The sequence below is a fragment of the Danio rerio genome, chromosome 13 (genome assembly GCF_049306965.1).
Source record: "Danio rerio strain Tuebingen ecotype United States chromosome 13, GRCz12tu, whole genome shotgun sequence".
Taxonomy (NCBI): domain Eukaryota; kingdom Metazoa; phylum Chordata; class Actinopteri; order Cypriniformes; family Danionidae; genus Danio; species Danio rerio.
Window position 1 is genome coordinate 32,312,863 of NC_133188.1, and position 19,947 is coordinate 32,332,809.

The window sequence follows — 19,947 nt, forward strand, 5'->3', positions numbered from 1 at the left end:
CGAAAAAGAGTAGGGGTTTAACCCCAGCATTCTGGCCAAATTTGCCTAGTGGCCTCTATCCATCATGGCATCCTAGCAATCCTGATATGATAATTGGCTTCATCACTTTGTCTCCTCTCCAGCAATCAGCTGGTGTGTGGAGTTGCAGTCTTGCTCAATCTGGCTTCCGTCACGTCATCCAGGTGGAGGCTGCACACTGGTGGTGGATGAGGAGATGCGTAACCCCCCCCACCCCCCTCTCAAATGTGTAAAGCGCATGACTTTATTATGAAAGAATTACAATTAATACTATTGTTGTTATTATTATTATTATTATTATTATTATTATTATTAAAAAGTTGTGCATTTTATATGAAGTGACTAATTTGCCAATATATACAACATTTTCTTTTCCTATGACATCAGGCTAGTTTTAGTTTCACCATTCACACAGTCCACTAGAAAGATTTATTCTTGTCCAATGTCTGTCATTTTTCTCTACAAAAACTATATATGACAAATATGTATTTCATAGTCGTTGATATCTTTAAACTTTGTCATACATGCACATACAGTTGAAGTCATAATTATTAAATTTTTTTCTTCTTTTTAAAAATATTTTCCAAATGATGTTTAACAGAGCAAGGAAATTTTCACAGTATGTCTGATAATATTTTTTATTCTGGAAAAATTCTTATTTGTTTTATTTTGGCTAGAATAAAAGCAGTTTGAAATTTTTTTAAACACCATTTTAGGGATAAAATTATTAGACCCTTTAAGTTATTTTTTTTCTAATAAATCTGACTTCAACTGTACATACACATTAAAGGTGGCATCTGTTGCAATGTATTCATGGTTAGAAAAATTGGTCTGTGTGTGAATGTTCTGATGGTGAGATGTCGTTTATTTGTATATTTTCCTTCAGCTTAGTCTCTATAATGGTCGCCACAGCGAAATGAACCGGTACTTATTCCAGCATATCCTATGTTTTACACAGCAAATGCCATTCCAGCTGCAACCTAGTATTTGGAAACGCAAATATACTCTCACTTTCACACACGCTCATATAATACGGACAATTTAGTTTATTCAATTCACCTATACCCCATGTCTTTGGACTGTGGTGGGAAACTAGAGCACCCAGAGATAACCCTTGCAAACACGGGAAGAACATGCAAACTTCACACAGAAATGCTAAATGGCCAAGCTGGGACTTAAACCAGCAACATTCATGCTGTGAGGCGACAGTGCTATCCACTGAGCCACTGTGTCGCCATGGTGAGATGTGTGTGATGCATTCTATGAATGCCATATAGCATAAAGTATGTGTAAATAAAGAAAGGATTCTTTGAAATTATTATACAGCGTTGGACCTTGACTGTTACAGTATAAAAAGACATATTTATGAAAGTATCTTCATTTGCATTCCACAGAAAATCAAACATGTTTGGAATGCCACGAAGAGCAACTTAATGATTTTAAAAGATTTTTTTTTGGATGAACTATGGCTTTGAATCAATCTCCACAGGTTCCCATTTCTCTGTTTAAGGAACGCGAGTGCTGTTGTATTTAAACCCTCATTAAAAGTTTTCCTGACAGATGCGGTTTCACCCCGGGTTCCGCTCCGGCATGTTTACACTCTGTCTCCTTCCCACTCAGTTCATCCAGTAACTGCAGTGGGCTGGTAGATCCTGCAGGGCTGGTAGACAATGACAGACCTTGGCAGACAGTTATGAGATGATATATTCAGACTCCTGTCATTAGTATGTATCCCTCTATGATATGCTCCTTCTCTTGGCTCTATTCAGGAAAGCCTGCCATTCTGTTGGACCCATCTTATGTTTGCACGCCTGTTGAGTGGGCTGACATTACACTTAATGAGAAACTGCCAATTTATAAGGACTCTCTGTGCGCAACCTTGATAAGGTGCAGCTGTTGCTCAGATAGCAGTTTGGATGGGCCATATCTGCTCTTAGAAGATAGGTCTGTAATTCAGACACTGTATCACTTTTATTGACTTGGAATTAGGCCATAATACTTAAATATTTTCACCCCCTTTTTCATGGTTTTAAAATTTTTGCCATTTCTGCCTATTTGACAATGATAATAGTGAAGAACGGAAACTAAATATTTAGAAAATGTATCTCTTTACATGGATTTTACTTGTGCAGTCTTATATCATTGAAAGGTACTGTAGAACTTTAGTATTTACAACACAATACAAATTTTATTGTCAGACTTGCATCTGAAGTTTTTCTTGCTAAGCATGAAGCATGATAAATACTTCTTACAAAGAGACAAAGACATACAAAAATCATTTTACATGGATTTTACTCAGCTCCAAGACAGCATGATGTACAAATAACTTTTTTAGTTTCACTTTATTAAAACTTGGGACTCTAAATCAATGGTTAGACTTTTTTGGTATAAATTTTTGCCAGCCTTGTGAGGTTCATATAACGGTCATATAATTTCTCAACAGGCTTTCTTACTATCTTTAAGCAGATTTTAATCTGGTTCATAAACTTTGTTTTTAGACTTACTGACAGACTCGTATACCATACTGAATTACAATACTGTAGAACACTCATAAGTACAGACATAAAAAATCTTTAAAAATAATTTTCGATTCTCCAAAAGAACTAAGACAACGCAAAAATAGATTATTTGCTTTTTCTTATAACACACAATATGTTTATTACACCCAAATACTTTTATTTGTCTACCTGTTTGATGTTTACATTATGTATGACATGGTTTGTAGATGCATCAGGTGTTGTGGACCTGAACACAAAAGCTTTTTTGCTAAATAATTTTTATGTGATGTAAATGAAGGTACACTTAAAATATAAAAAACGGATTTAAAATGTATTTAAAAATTTACTTATTTAAAATAAGATGAAACAATACAATTCTTGAGATTTCATTGGGACAACTAAATTTTTTATGTTTAATCTACATAAATTTGTTAAAAGTGTTAAGTTGGGTAAAAAATGGATGAATTGTGTGTATTTTTTTACAGTGTATGGATGCACCGATACAAAGTCATTATCAAAATCTAAAGAAATATATTAGTCTTTGTGGAATGAATTGATACATTCTACAAGTTTGACTTCTTGAATGGAAATAATGTAAAAAAAAATGTATAAATGTTACACACTACAGGTCAAAATTTTAGGGTCAGTTTCATTTTTTTCATGTTTTTTTTTTAAGAAAATTATTCTGGTGACATTTATTAAAAGTAATAAAAAAAACCTGTTAAATATTTATTAAAAATTTAAATAACTGCTTTCTTATTGTATGTAGTTTCAAGTGAAATTATTACTCCAGTCATTATTGCTTTTATTACTATTATCATTAATAATAATAATAATAATAATAATAATAATAATAATAATAATTAATATTAGAGTGATTTCTTAAGGATCATGTGACTATGAAGACTGGAGCAATGAAGCTGAAAAATGATCTTTAAAATCACAGGAATAAATGAATAAATTAAATGATAAACTACTTTTAAACAGTTATTTTATTTAGTGCAATAAAATTTCACAATTTTACAATATTTACTGTTTTTTGATTAAATAAATGCAGCCTTGGTGAGCAGGAGAAGCTTATTTTAAAACATTTAAAAAACGTACTGACCCCAAACCTTTAACCGGTAGTGTATGATAAAGCATTTATTTTACTTTATTTTTGTATATTTTATTATACTTTTATACAAACTTGAAATTATGAAGCTTATTTATTTTATTTTATAGCATTTTAAAAGAAAAGCATGACAGCACCTGCGACATAACATTAATGATGACCGCAATTGCTAATACCTGTGGTATTTAAAAATAAATAAATAAACAGTGCAGAAACACAATAAACCGTTCTGTTTAAATGTGGAAATCTAAAGGTCAATGATAGATCTTGCTCCCTACAAATAATCATGTCATTATTTTAATCAAAGGTGTCCATAGCATTCTCAGTTGTGCTATATCTTACTGAAACTGAACCCAACTCTAAAGCACTTGAACATACTCAAATGTTTATTAAACATTAATTATCTGACCCCCAAAAATGAAATGGCCCATTAATTACCATGCATCAAATGAAGAGTCTGCAAATGTAGTTATTTCGAAGCATATCTCTCTTTAATATTACAGTAATTGTTTTAATGTTCTTTAAAACATAAAGAACTGTAATATTTTAGAAATTATGACACTTCATTTTGATAACACTGTAGTTTAAGTACCAATTCTCGTTGGTATCTACTGGCTTATTACATGCTTATTGATAGGATAATGGCTGTTTATAAGTACTTAATACATATGATCTTATTCTACATCCCTAACCCTTCCCAATACCTAAATCCAACTACTATTTTACTATTAATAAGCAGAAGTTCTTCCCGTGTTGGCATGGATTTTTCCGGGTGTTCCAGTTTCCCCCACAGTCCAAAGACATGCACTATTGACCTTATTCTAAAATGCGGAAGTACGCCTGTTTTCGCGATTGTCTTAGAACGTCCGATTCAGTTGCCTATGGGAGAAATGACTAGGAATAATAAACGGCAGAAAATGGCCAAACTACTTGCTTAACAAACAAATGTTTGCATGACTACACAGACCAAGTAGCATAATATAATAAGAAAATATTAAATTGCAACATCAAGCAGCGTAACGAGCAGTTGTTAACGTCAAAAAAATGAATGGAAGTGAATGTGACCGGAAGTCGCGAGACAAAAAGATTCAAATGGCAGCGCCCGCTCGACAGCTGAGAATAAGGTGAATATAGGTGAATTGAATCAGATAAATTGGCAGTAGTGTAAGTGTGTGAATGAGAGAGTGTATGGGTGTTACCCAGTGATGGGTTGCAGCTGGAAGGGCATCCGCTGTGTAAAACATATGCTGGATAAGATGGTGGTTCATTCTGCTGTAGTTAATAAAGGGACTAAGCCAAAGGAAAATTAATAAATGAATAATAAGCAGCAAGTTAGCAATTTATTAGGCTAAATGAATGTTAATAGCTTATTATTAGCAAAAAATGTACATAAATATTAATAAAGTGTGAAGTTTTTTTGTATAAATCCCAATCCTCACATGTTGTCCATATCCGTGTGTTTTGTGTACCCTTATCCTCTTTGCCTTAATGGAACCCACTGTGAAAGTAGCTCCAGTGCAATGAGAGGTCAACTTTGAGAGGGGGTAGAAAGAGGTAGAAAAAACGCAAGACTGTGCTTCTCCTCTTACCCCTAATCCTCTGACGCAGAGCAGTCACAGGTTTTGACAGGACACTGTAATGACCTAAGCTATTCTCTGTAGGGGGGGCAAGGGAGGAGGAAGGCATGTAGACCTGGATGAAGGGGGTCACAAGAGTCAGAGGAAGCATTGTGTTTATGCGCCACTAGGGGAAGCAACACACCAATTGTCACATGTGTTGACCGGCATCTACCTTTGTGCTTCTGTACAGCTTCTGCATCGTGAACTGCATGACTCAGAAAATTGCACGTTTGTAATTTTAATTTAATTAGCACTCCATCTTGATTTAGTGTTTTTTTTTCCGACACCTTAACTTGTGGAAAGCCTGCGTGATCCTTCCTGTCTTCTCAGGATGTGGTGTCGTTTTCTCGAGACTGTTTTTAATCTGCTCTGTTTTAATCGTCTCACTCCCCCGTAGTCTGTGGACAAAGCTGATGTGTGTAACCAAGGTGACGAGGTGCGTTCCATGCGCTTGTGTTTTAAAAACTGGCATCTTGGTGTTGATGACAGCTCTGTAAAATCACAGACACTTTAGAGCGATTGCGTGCCCTGTGTTTTTACACAACTGTTTAACACAGAGACATGCTCACGAATCATGCAGTCTTTTGAGATGAAATCATCGGAGATGTTAAGTTATGCTCATGGAAATATGTGGATCAAACACATTCAGCAAGAGGTGGTGGGGTTTAAAGCAGATCATTGCTATCTGTCATTGTATATATACACTTATACAGTTGTAAGATTATTGAGCATTTACAACTTTTACTGTGAGTTTACCAAGCAGGCACACAACATCATGAGGCGTCAATATTTGATTGATTTTAGGTTGTGTTGTAAAGTGACCAAAATCCAATGTCCGATAGATGTCATAGTGGTAACGTCCACACAACGCCAAGCTGTCACGTGACACAGTGATATTTGGTTGATTTTCAGTTAGACGTTTGACATTTGATTTCAGCCTGACGTTGGGTTCTGACGTCAACTCGATTTTTATTTACAAACAAAATCCAACATCTCCACGACGATGGGGTACGTTGGGGTACAATGTCAATATGACATCATGTTGACGTCCTGTGCCTGCAGGGTATGTTTCAAATTCAAATTTTATTAGCCACATACACCTTACGATATAAAAAAGACTTAAAAAAGGAAAATATTATCTATAAGAATTAAATTATGGAATAAAATAACAGATAAAAGAAAATAGAATAACTTTAGACAAAGAAAAACATAGCTATAGAAAATTATAAAAAGATAGATTATATATATTTTTTTAGATATACAATATAGAAAACATACATGTTGATTAACACAATGTACTATAAAAAATGAGAAAAATACTAAAATAATAGCTAAATTATAACTAAATTAAAGTGGAATACCCAGGGAATGTGCAAAGTGCATGAATGGATGTTCAGATGTGTAATATCCATAAATATTCACAAATGATCAGTGGGTGTGCAACAGTGCATGAATGTGTAGGTATGCAATGTTCAATCTGCTAAGAAACAAACAAAACAAACAAAAAAATAATCTCAATAAGGTTTTTTTTTTTGCCCCAGAGTCATTTGATTTTGAGTATCTGCCAATAACAAAACCTGATCCGATACTTCTAATGCATAAAAAAAGAATAAAGAAGAGCGAAGGAAATGATCCAGGATATTTTTTTTCTGATTTTCTGATATCTGATTCACCTTATTTTAACATTCAACAACAAACAGAGAACTTCTGTGATCTAGCTTGAACAATCAATTAATAAATAATATAAATTCTTTATTTTTGCAATCCCAAGTTTACATTTCTCACAGTTTGCTATGGAAATGTTGTTGTCATCAACTTTGCAAAAACCTCCAGACTGCAGACATACTCGGGTTGTAGATTATATATGGTTCCGACCAGAAGTTAATGGCAGGTTTTCATATTATTTATTAAATTTCCCATTAATTGTATTTTATTAACGTCTACCCCCACCCCAATTCTAAACTCAATCTTCACAGTAATGTAAAAACAGTAGTTGTACCGAGTATTGTTTATGTTATTCATTAAATTACCCAATAAATTGTATTGTATTAATGTCTACCTCAACCCTAAACCCAACTGTCACAGTACTGAAAAAATAATATTATTCTTATACAGTGTCACAAAAGTGATGCTATATTGATATGCATATCTGAATACTCATATATTTGAGTCCTGATCAGGAGGTATTGTCCGATTCCAACCAAGTCTGAAACCGTGTGATCGGGCTGGATTGTACAAGTTTTTATATAACTTCTAATAAGCAGTGCACATGATCTTCTAGCAGAAATAGAAAAATGTGCATCCCCCTACTGTATACGATCATCATTCAGTTGAACTGTTTACACCTCCTGACTCATAGCACTATCGTGCTCTGGAAAACCCAGGGCTGGAAATCCAAAGAATGTGTAGCACCTTTGAAACTCACAAACAAATATCATAAAAACCACATAAAGTCCATAAACTTTTGAACAGGACCGTTTTTATAAAACCATTAATAATTTCAGTATTTTCAGTAAACATGTACAGTATGTGGAATAGCTTATTCACAGCTGTAATAAAATCAAAACAACATGCAATTTTTATGTTGCCTCTTATTTTTCATGTTAACATTTTGGCTGTTCTGCAAGGGGTAAACTTTAAAACAACTGTATATTTCAGATTGTGCTGTTGGATAAATTTGAATAATAAATATATAGCCTGTTTTGTTAATTGTTTCTTATAATAATTCTGTCGACCTTATTATGCAAGCGAAACACTTTGGAAATGTGTTTATCAGCTTGTTTTGTTTTACAGCTTAATTATCACTAAATATGTATTAACTGTATCATTAGTGCACATAATTTTTTATTTAATAGCAAGAAATACTAGGTGTATGGAATAAAATCAGAGAAAATTTGTATATAACATGTATGAGTATGTTGCGTAAATGATTCAATGATAAAGGACTTGACTGAATGAAAGGTTCAGTAAATGAATCATAAAGACACAAGTCATTTGTCATTACTATCTGCCCCAACAGTGTAATCTGCAAAAATACTCATTAAAAATCCACACCATTAAGTCACATTTTTCAGCACTATTCAGCCAATAACCAGAAGAGTGATTCCGTCAGACTATTTAGTTTGTATCTTACAGAATATCTTGTATACAACAAAAAGTTAGACATCTAAAACCATTGTGCTAGTCTCTGAGGTCTCTTTAAAAATGTGCTCTTCAATAATGGCTTCTCCATTAGTGTTTTCCTAATGAACTCTGCACAGGCATTAAAAGCCCGCCCCAGACGACCCAAGAAGCCAGCTAACGACAGAAATAGCAACACTTCTTAGGGGAAAGCCTGTCAAAACCTTCATTTTAATCCAGACTCCACACATGTGAGAGTAAACAATAAGCATTTGTGTTCAAAAGCGTTTTTGTCTTTTTCTAGCAGTTTAGGTCGACAGTTTTAAAGTCATGAATTCCCATCCAGTGCTAAACAGGTAGAAAAGTGTTCTAATATATATATATATAAAGTGAGGACGGGAGGGATGATTCATCATCCTGAAGACAGGTGAAAGTGGAGGAGCAGGGTGCTGTTGAGTGCCATATTTTCTGGCTAATTGGACAGCATGAAGCATGTCCTAAAAAATGTAATGTGCGTAATGTGGGCCACCATCTAATTATTTAAGCACCTATCTTGATGTGTTTGATGCCTGAGGCTGTGTGCATTAAATATTGTAATGAAAAGTTTTCAAGTTAAAGAAACAAAAATGAAGGCTTATAATTGTAAAAAAAATGCATTATAATTGATTTAATTACATTCTGCTTTATCACATTCGGAACAGCGAGACAGACTCAAAGGTGAGGCCACACTGTCTGTGCTGTGGAAATTAATTTCCACACTAATTCTATCAATAAACAAAAGCTGGGGTGTGTTAGTCTAGCACACACATGAAGGATCTGCAAACTCACTCACCCAGTATGAGGATCTCTGCTGAATGCCATGTTGGAGTCAGTCTTCAATCCACAGATGAGATGCTCATTATTTAGAAATTTCTATGTGACTGGTGTTATATTTCTGTATTTTTGTTATTTATGTGCATTGTGGAGAGGTAAAGAGAGACAACAGCTTGACAGTAAAAGATGTCTGGGGAACAGGGTTGGCTTGCTACCACAGTTAACCAGAATTTAATACCTTATCTAGACTAAACTGATACCATTTATGACAAATAAAAGGAGAACAGAATTGAAAGCCTTTTTTTAAGGACACCACATGAAGCAGCTTTAACAATTGTTGCATATATTTATGTTTACACAGCACATCTCAGTTCTGCCAATAACAAAATTGGTTTATCTGTCTCAAAACTATTTTAATAATAAAGTAATGAGTTGGCCCAGATGGAATCTAAGGATTTTATTTGCTATTTTTGTGCAGTATTATGTAAAACTGGAGTTATTTTGAGCGTAAAGGAGCTGAAAGGTTGACAGAAAATAACTACTTGTTTTATTTAAGGTTTACAATGCAAATCCAATTAGAACCTCTTGTTTGGTAAACAAAACTACAGTATCTTTCTCATAATACATCCACTAAAAGAAAATATTACTTTGTATATTGTTTAGTACATAAATTCATAAATTGTCTAAACTTTTGCATAATATTTTGTAATATTCCTGAAATTAATATGAAAAACTAACTAACTAACTAAATAAATATATATAATATATATTTACACACATTTAAAGAAGTAATTGAATAGATTGAAGGATTGGCTTTAAAATTTTTGGTCTTTTTGAGCAGATTCTGTCTGGGCCTGAGGCAGGGCTGACAACACTGTTAATTCATAGTTTGACTAAATCATACATATTTAATAGAAGCCCATAGTGCAACTGCATTTAAATTATAAACTAAATGTACAGTGCAGACCACTATATAGCCAGAGGTACAGTTTTGTAATTTCTAGTTTCGGGTACCAAAAAATGCTAGTGTTAAATTTTAATAAGCCCTCTTATGTACTCCCTTCTGTATCTAAATTTGTACACACTCAGAAAAAAAGGTACAAAAGCTGTCACTGGGGTAGTATCTTTTCAAAAAGTTCAATTCAATTCATGTTTATTTCTTTAGCACTTTTACAATGTAGACTGTGTCAAAGTAGCTTAACATAGAAGTTCTTTTAAACCAAATCTGTGTCAGTCGAGTTTTTAGAGTTGAAGTTGTTTATTTCAGTTCAGTATGGTTTAATTTTCACTGCTGAAAGTCCAAACACTGAAGAGCAAATCAGTCAATGCGCAGTTCCACAAGTCCCAAACCAAGCAACCCAGTGGCGAGGAACAAAACATCCCCAGTTGACAAAGGGAAGGAAAAAAAACTTTTCTCTTCTGGCCAAACTTCCTGTGCGGAGCTGCAGTCAAGGTGCTGGAGGCTGGAGAACAATGGACGTCCATCGCGAAGAACTGCAGGGGGTGGTTTAGGTCACCGGCGGGTGATCAGGCTGACCCACGGGATTAGTGCGAAGACTCCTCTGTCACTGGGGTCTATCAGGAATCATGCTCATCATGCTGTCCGCTCCTCCATGACTGCTGCAACATCAGCTCAGAGTATGGCCTGGTCCAGGATTATGGACACCTTGGCATCATTTGTAGTACACTTTTGTACACTTTTGTATAGGTGCACATTGGTACCTTTAGGGTACTACACGTAGAAATAAAGGGACAGGAGCTGTCACTGCAGTATCTTTTCAAAAAGTACATATTTGTACCTGAAGGGTCCATAATGGTACTGTACCTTAAAGGTACGTTTTAGGTACAGTTGGGTAATAATATGCACATTTTAGGTACCACTGTGGACAATTTGGGTACAAATATGTATCTTTTAAAAAGGTACTGCCCCAGTGACAGCTTCCTTTACCTTTATTTCTGAGAGTATATTATACTTTTTTTAGGTATAAATATGTGTTCAATCTATGTACAAATGTGGTCTTCATAGGTATAAAAGTGTACTTTTACAAAGTCATCGACCCAGTGACCGCTTTTGTACCTTTATTTCTAAGAGTAGGTAGGGCTGAAATGGTTAATTTTCGTGTGGCTTAATCTAAAAGTAGCTGTTATTCTTTTTCTGCTGAGGGTCTCTTTCAACCCATCGTTAGTTATAATGAGAAAATACTGGTGTATTTACAATAATTTACAATGGTGTATAATACAATACAGTTATTTTTTGAGTAACAAGTTTTAAATTGTTTGGCCGAGTAACAGCGTCTTCACCTGATTTTAAATTGCATTGCCCTTTTAAATGTCAAATGATTAAAAAAAAAAAATAATTCATCAACTCGTCACCCTTTTTAAAAAGATTATATAAAGTTCACATCACTACACACACTGCCACCCTAAAACATGCAGTGTATGTTATTCCTAAGAAAACCTGCCTTGTTATCAAAATGTAATACAACTACATTTTGCTTCCTTTTGTCAAAAAGTCAAATGTCTATTTATTCATTTTGCTAACCTCATTAAGTCTCCCTCCATTCAAGTATGCACTTTTGTCAGTCAATTCCCAGTTAATAAAATCAATTCTTTTTTTTTCAATTCTTTTTTTTTTGTTCTAATAATTTATCGCGCCGCATGCCCTAATAATAATTTGTACAAACCTTAAACTTGTAAGACAAAGTTAAACAGTCTATTCAAGAATAAATTGCTTTCAACCTCATTCATGCATTGCATAAAAATGGGTCACGGATGGTTATTAAAACACTGACCATAACCTTTTACTACAATGAATCAGCTTTTCAGACACCTTTATACTTTTCCAACAGCACTGAGAGTAAAAAATAATCCTGTTATGAATTTCAGTTTTACCACTTCTACTTCTCTAGAACATTTTTTTCGCGTCTCTTAATATTAATTAACTGACCTTTTTATAACTTAATTTTCTCACTTGATTTCTAATGTGTTAAACATGCAACAAAGTTGTGACATTTGCCAGTCTGTCTACTTGAGCACATTATATAATGAGGAATTTAATTTAATTAATTTATTCTCTTTGTGAAACTCAGTACTGTAGTTTTGAGTCAACTTTTTTTTTAAGCACGCTAATATGATTTTTCAGTAAGAGTTTACAGCCCAAGCAATTGGGGAAAAATGTATTTTGTCAACTTTTATAGGCCATGAGAAGCAAATTCAGAGCAGCCAATCAGATTCTAAGCTCATTCAGCTCTGTTTCATCCTTGAATCTCTAGCTCAATGTTGCTTTAATTTGTTTCTGGCAGAGGTAAGAAATGATGCACCTCACAAGAATATCTTTACTGGCACAAAACCATGACAACCAGGTCTCAGAGGCGAGTCTGTTGTGTTTTTGGAGAAACATCTCATTCATTCTCACTGTTCTTTGCACAAACAAATAGAAACGTCTCAGTCCCCGAATGTCTTTCTAGAGTTAAAAAGGAAGCTTTCAGTGGTTGGAGTTCAGTTCTGAATGTCACAGATTTCATACCGGCATGCTTTTAAAAACCTCCTACAGTGCCATTAGTTGCACAAAAAACATTTTGGTGAAATCATTCAAAGAGGATAACAAGACTGAAATATGGCCTTAATGGTCGCAGTTATCACTATGTGCTTTGTGTGTCTGTGGAAGCTTATGGCAACGTGTCATTTTGGCTGAATCACTCCTGCTATATAGCCATGACTGAAAGGAGTGTGTGACTCAGAAACTTGTGATAAAGTGAAAGCCGTTGAACTTTTGTCGGTGTCACACTGTAATGCTAGCGAGAGAAATGGAGAGGCACCACAAATACACTAGAGTGAAGTATGAGAAAAGTTTATATATGAAGAGTTATATATGGCACCGGAGGGCAGAGTTTGTGTGAATGCTTTAAATGGATTGTCTGAGAGAGCAGAAACTTGTGTGCGTTGCATTCTTCTAAGATAAAAAATGAGGCTGGGTAAATCTTCATGCTTAGTTGTCAAAAATTTAATTGATTCAATAACAGATTTATTTAAAGATGCTCTGCTTCTCTCATTAGCTACTGTTATGATCCCTTTAGAGAGAGTTAGTGTGGATGTCAACATTTCTAATGGCATTTTGATTTGCTCATAAAAATTAGTACACTTATACAGTGTTATGAATGCATTCACTGTTTGTCAATTTAGATTTAGTTTTAACAAAAGAGCACGTTGTTACTGTAAAAAAACATTTACATTTTAATTACAAAAAAAATAATTAATTGACTAAAATAATGTTCATCCAATTAAAATTTGTCAGTCCGAAAATTCCCATAATTCTGATAAGTAGCCCAAACTGTCTGTCAACAAATGTAGACATCTGTGCAGACCTGTACACACATGCAAACAGCAGATCTGCGTGAACAGGGCTGCTTGGATTTCTACTTGAGGAAGTGACAACAGTAAAAACACTTGCTGAATCAAAAACTTTTGAAATCCTAATGACACCATGGCTGAAGTATTTCCTTTAGACAGGTAATGTTATGTTTTAAAAGTATTTTAGTCATGCTGATGTAGATTTTGTTGTATTATGAATAGGGGGTATATGCACAGAAGCCACTGAAATCTTCCGGCAAATGATTTATGTGACTATTTTTAATTTCACAAGGGACCTTTTACAGCATCGATAACGTAGATTTTTATCTAGTTCAGGAGTTCCAAAACTTTTTTGACCCCAAAAATAACAATGCCAGTGACTCGCGACCCCCAAAATCCTTTGAGGTGGTTATACTGTACATACAGAATACTTGCATGCAATGACGCGCACACACGGATAGACCCAAGTCTATTCTTCGTTTTTTTATGTATGTCAGTGCTGTAAATGTGCCAGAAAGTTTAACCTGGTATTATAGCATCAATCTACTGCATCTGATGCTAATGCTAAGTCTTTAATATAATGTGATACTTCAGGGTTCGCAATCCAATAGTGAGCTATTATTGTAACTATATAGCAACTATAAACAACTTTTTTTTTCTTTTCAGTAGGTTATGGATAAAATATGGTAATTCTTATGGTTTAATAAAAATAAATAGATATTTGTAAATCACCAGGCGATCCCCCTTCATTGTCCCGCGACCCCTTATGGGGTCCAGACCCCCAGATATTCACAAAATAATATGGAGCTGTGCTATTATATTATTTTATAATTTTTTTTATTGCACAGAAACAATTAATGAACATTTTCCCCATTAAAATTTGTTAAAATTATTACATGGACAGTTCACCCAAAAATTACAATTATACCATCAATTACTCAACCTTGATTGTTCCAAACCAGTTAGAGTTTTTAATTTATTTATTTTTATTTTGAAGAATGTTGGGAACCTGTAGCCATTGACTTCCATAATATTTGTTTTTTTCTACTATGAAAGTCAATGTTTACAGGATCCCTGCTTTCTTTAAAAAATCTTCTTTTAGGTTTTAGCAAATAAAAAAAAAATCTCATAAAGGTTTAGAACCACTTGAGGGAGAGTAAAGGTGGGGAGGGTAATTGAATTTTCATTTGTGAGTGAACAATCCCTTTAACACTTCTCTTGATATTGTATTTATGATCCTCTCATAATGAAAGTCATTTGAATGTTGAAGTTGAACGACAAAAGGGTGAGTTAACGAAAACATCATTTTTATTTTTGAGCGAACTATCCCTTTAAAAGAAGATGGAGAGAGAGTAAGTGAGAAAGCGTGTGGCCTTTATGGCTTTCGCCTGGGGTGGACATGCTCTCCAGTACGTGTCTCCATGTCCCTATACCTCCCGCTTGGTCCCCCAGAGATGCGCTTAGGTCCCCCTCCCTCCCTCTCCATCCACTGTTTGCTGCCGCTGGCCATAGCTGACTTTACAAGCAGCTGGCCGTGATGTGGAACAAAGCACTGTGGAAAAGAATTAGAAAAAAAGGAAAAAAAAGTCCTCCTCTTATCTCCCTCATTTTCTCCGCTGTCCCCTCCGAGATTGGAGGAAAGGGAGGGGTTGACCGATTTAACAGCTGCTAGGTAATGCACTTAGAAAGTCATTTGTTAAAATCTAATTGATGGCTATGGCTGCACCTTCAGTCATGGTGGTGTTGAACTGCAGCAGATGTTGGCGGTCTGTCAGAGACCTCCACCCTATAGTCAAGGTGCTTCAGCTGCACAGCACTTCCACAAACACACAGCACATCCTATGCACACCCCACATATGCTTGCACACCTGAGCTGACCATAGAATTAGTTAGAAAATTCACTGTTGGCTTTGCCAGTATTAAAATGTGATTCATTCATTCATTCATTCATTCATTCATTTTCCTTCGGCTTAGTCCCTTTATCAATCTGTGGTCACCACAGCGGAATGAACTGGTAACTTATCCAGAATACGTTTTACTTAGCAGATGCTCTTCCAGCTGCATTACTGGGAAACACCCATACACACTTGCATTCACACACACACAACTACAATTTAGCTTACAAATTCACCTATAGCACATGTCTTTGGACTGTGGGGGAAACTGGAGCACCCAGAGGAAACCCACACGAACAAGGGGAGAACATTTTTACACAGAATTGTCAACTGACCCAGCCGAGGCTCGAACCAGCGACCTTTACTGTGAGGCGACAGCGCTACTCACTGCGCCACCCAAAAGTGAATCAAGTACTTAAAAATAACTTTTAAAATTTCTTTTGTAGAGAAGATACAGACCCTTTTATAAAATAAAGATACTCATACTTCTTATGTATTGTATTTATTTGATGCTCAAGTAGCAGTATCAAAGTTGAAAGCATTTATGCTGCTTAACACTTTGTAAAAAAAAAAAAAAATCTGTGATACTTTTAAACTTTCATTAATGAACATAATTGTTGTTCAAAAGATCACTATTTATTTTAAATGTAAATCTTTTGTTAAATAAAAGGATCAAAAAATTCACTAAAGACAAACATTAAGCGATGGATAGACACAGACAGTTATTTTCAGAGACCTTATTAACGGGAGGAATTCATGGTGCTATAGCACAAAAAGCTTTTTTTAAACCAAGGAAGATGCTGAAGAAAGGTCCTGCTGGAAAGAAATAGATGTGGAGTTTTTGTTATCACTTGTGTCCAAGAAGATAGAATTTAAATTAAAGGGCACCTATATGATGGCAATCTACTTTTGGAAGCTGATTGGACAGAACTGTGTGTAGGTATAGTGTGCTCACAGTCATATTGTAGTGATAGTAACAAAAGAAGTCTCTTTTTTTAATTTCCTGATGTTGATAAGTGTAATTCCTGCATGCCATGAATGTCCATACAGCAGTGGATAGTAATGTGTGTAAGTGCAACAGTGCAACGCTAAACGTGTGTGTGTGTGTGTGCGTGTAAACTTTATAACGACATTGTGTGTGACTCATTGTTGCAGAAAGGCTTGAATCAACTCCACAACTAATACATCAAATAACCATTAGAAAAGTTCTTACTGTAGTAAGGAAGATCTGCTAAATTTTTGTCTGTCAACTCTGCTGCTTATGAGTAAGACGCAGCTCTGACACACTTGTGGGAATGGTAGGCAGGGAAAACCAGCTCATTTGCAATAAAGAATTCGAAATCTATAAACTGAATCCTGAATATGCTACATTTGTTTCTGTTTCTATCATTGCGCTGTTTATCTGACATGACACAGTAGAAGTCCAAACGCATGTGGGAATGGTGGGCGGGGAAAAACAGCTCATTGTAATTAAAGACACAGGCTACGAAAACAGTTACACTATCCTCTGAGTCTTAACTGGGCATATTCAGGTGGGTATAATAAATGATATCATGGGTAATTTGAGCTAAAACTTTATAGACCTTCTGGAGACAACACAGACTTATTTACCATCTTGTAAAAGGGGTAACAGGGTTCAACACTAAGGATTTTTTCTACTCGGCCGATCGGGCCAGTGGTTCAGATTTTTTTCTTGCCCTGCCAAAGTTTTCACTGGCCCCACCAAAAAAAGTTAATAGCTATTTCATAGCCACATATATTAAATGTTGCAAAATAATGTCTGTGAATCTAGAATTTAAAAATGTTTATAAATGTATAATGAGCAAAATTCAAGATTTTATCCAAACAAAAGAACAGTATGGAAAATGTGCTGGTATTTTATTGCAATTTATTTATTTATTTATTTTTTAATGCAATTGCATTTATTTATTTATTTATTTATTTATTTATTTTTGTTCTTTTTTTTGCTGTTTCTTAATTTTGTACCCATGTAATTGTCTGCTTCCAAGACTTTAGAAACAGATGTTTTCTTTTAGCCTCATAGTTTGATGTTGCCACCATGTTGCCATTTTTCCGCTGTACTGGTTGTTACAAGGTTACGGAAAAAAATAATGTGCTTATCTTTACTGGCCGATAGGGGCCAGTAACAATCCTGTCTACTGTCCTGAGCTTTATTCACGCTGACCCCAGACCACCGGGCAGTCCTTATTGTTGAGCCCTGGGTAAAATATGAATCATATAAATGATAAAATCAAATCATATAAATGATTCTTGTTTAGTGGTCACATGCAATCCACTGAATAGTGGGTTGCACTACCTTGAGCCACCTATTGATCAGCCACCTAATAGTTTGAAATGGGTGTGAATGTAGTGTTCGTCAGTGATTTACTTAGCTTTTTTCTGGTGTGAAAGGACCTCAAATTGAGGCCTTTGAGTCTGGATGGAGGATCTGTAAAATAGAAAGATCCCTGAGCTATAGAGAGAATGGCCGTTAATACAGTACAGTACCTATTGAAGACATATTGAGAGTGTCATTGAGTTCATAGCCTGTGGCTGTCTTCCACCCTTCATGACTGTCACCGCTTTGTGTGTTTCATTTGCACCTCTCAAACTGAATGCCCGGGTCTGTCCTAAAGAGACATTTACCTGATGATCAGAACAGCAGCTGTGTTCTCACTTAGCTCAGTTTGTGTTATAGAGGTGTGCGAGTTAACATTAGCGAGCCCATTTGAGCAAGGGCCTGGTGGCATCAAAAATGCGCCCACGGTCTGCGGACTCCACCGGCGGGCACAGCGAAAATCATTTCACATCAAAGCAATCACCAGCAGAGCCCGAGGCGCCGTTCTCACCAACAGAACTGTGACACGCCAGGCACCATCGCAACACACTCAATCTCTCCTCTCGCCTCCCAAAACCAGGCTGTCACCGGCGGTCACACATGCCTAGCATTAAACACATGCTCTAACACATACACACTCATGCAAGTAAACCCTCCCCTCTCTTCTCTATCAGCCCCACGGAACGAGTGGCTAATTACAAACCTTACTTCAGGCAATCTGGAAGCTCGTGCCCTCCTCTGAAACCTCCGTGGCCTGCTGCACCATGAGCCCGACCCGCAGGGAGATGAAGAAATGGAACTGTCAGCCTGGGTGCTATGCTGACACTCCGGGTGCAAATAGGATGAAACTCTGCATCCTCTCCTGGGAGGCTGTACACATAAGGTGTGTGTTAGCCTGATGCTTGTGATTGCTGTGTTTCAGGGGGAAATGAGTCGATGCATATCGCAGCAACTTCGATGACCTTCTTCTCTCGGGAATTTCTCTTATTATGCATGGAGTAACACATAAAAATCACATCGAGGACTTTGGCATTAAAACTTTTCGCGTGCAACCCAAGTTTATTTGACGTCAGGTTGTTGATGTTTTCTCTGAATCTGCTTAAAAAAGACTAAAGCAAAAGGTTATTTTCATGTGAAAATCACTAATCTGGATATACATTTTTGGTGATTTATATAAATATGATGAGTTTTTATTTGAGAGTTATTCCAAACATTCAGATACTATAAGCTTCCCTGCAATGGTGAAAAGAATTTTTCACCCGGGTCATACACACCAGTTGTGGGATGAAACAGCATGGTTTCGTAGAGCTTATGTCACGCTGACATATCACAAATGTGGCTCAGTGAACTGAGTTGGTGTGACCAATTCTAAATGGACAAAGTGAGTGCAGAGATGATAATACCACCAAACAGACAGCAAGCGCTAACCATACTACTTTAACTTTGCTCTACAGAAGCAGTGTTGATGATGAAGAGTAGTACAAAGTTGTTAGAAATAATTTTATATATTATGTTACTACATATATAATATGAATATTTTATCTTACTACATGTGAACAGCGTGATTCTGGGTTAGATCAATCTGGTTTAGATTTAGATCATACACTGTTAAAGACAAAATTATTAACCCTCTTGTGAAATATTTGGGGAAAAAATAGGATGGCTACTAATTTTGTCATCTGCTGTACTTAACTCATGAGTCAAAAAAACAATTAACTCTAGAATATACTTATTTCTGGCTTTAACAAACCATCTCTTAAGCAACAGCAACAACAAAAAGGCTTGCTGGATTATGCGTTTTGAAGGTAACTCATCCAAGTGAAAAGATATTTCTATAGCACTTGTACAATGTAGATCAAACCAGCTTAACATAGAAGTTCTAAATTGAAATTTCATCAGTCCAGTTTTCAGAGTTGAAGTTCAGTTTAGTTTAGTTTTGTGTGGCTTAATTTTCACTGCTGAAAGTTTCACTGAAGAGCAAATCCATTGATGCGCAGCTCCACAAATCCCAAACCAAGCAAGCCAGTGGTGACAGTAGTGAGGAACAAACTTCAACAGTTGACAAAAGTGAAGGGGGAAAAAACTTGAGAGAAACCAGGCTCAGTTGGGCACGACCATTTCTCTGCATATATATGAATATAGATGCTGATATGAATATTCATTTATGATATTCATATACAGT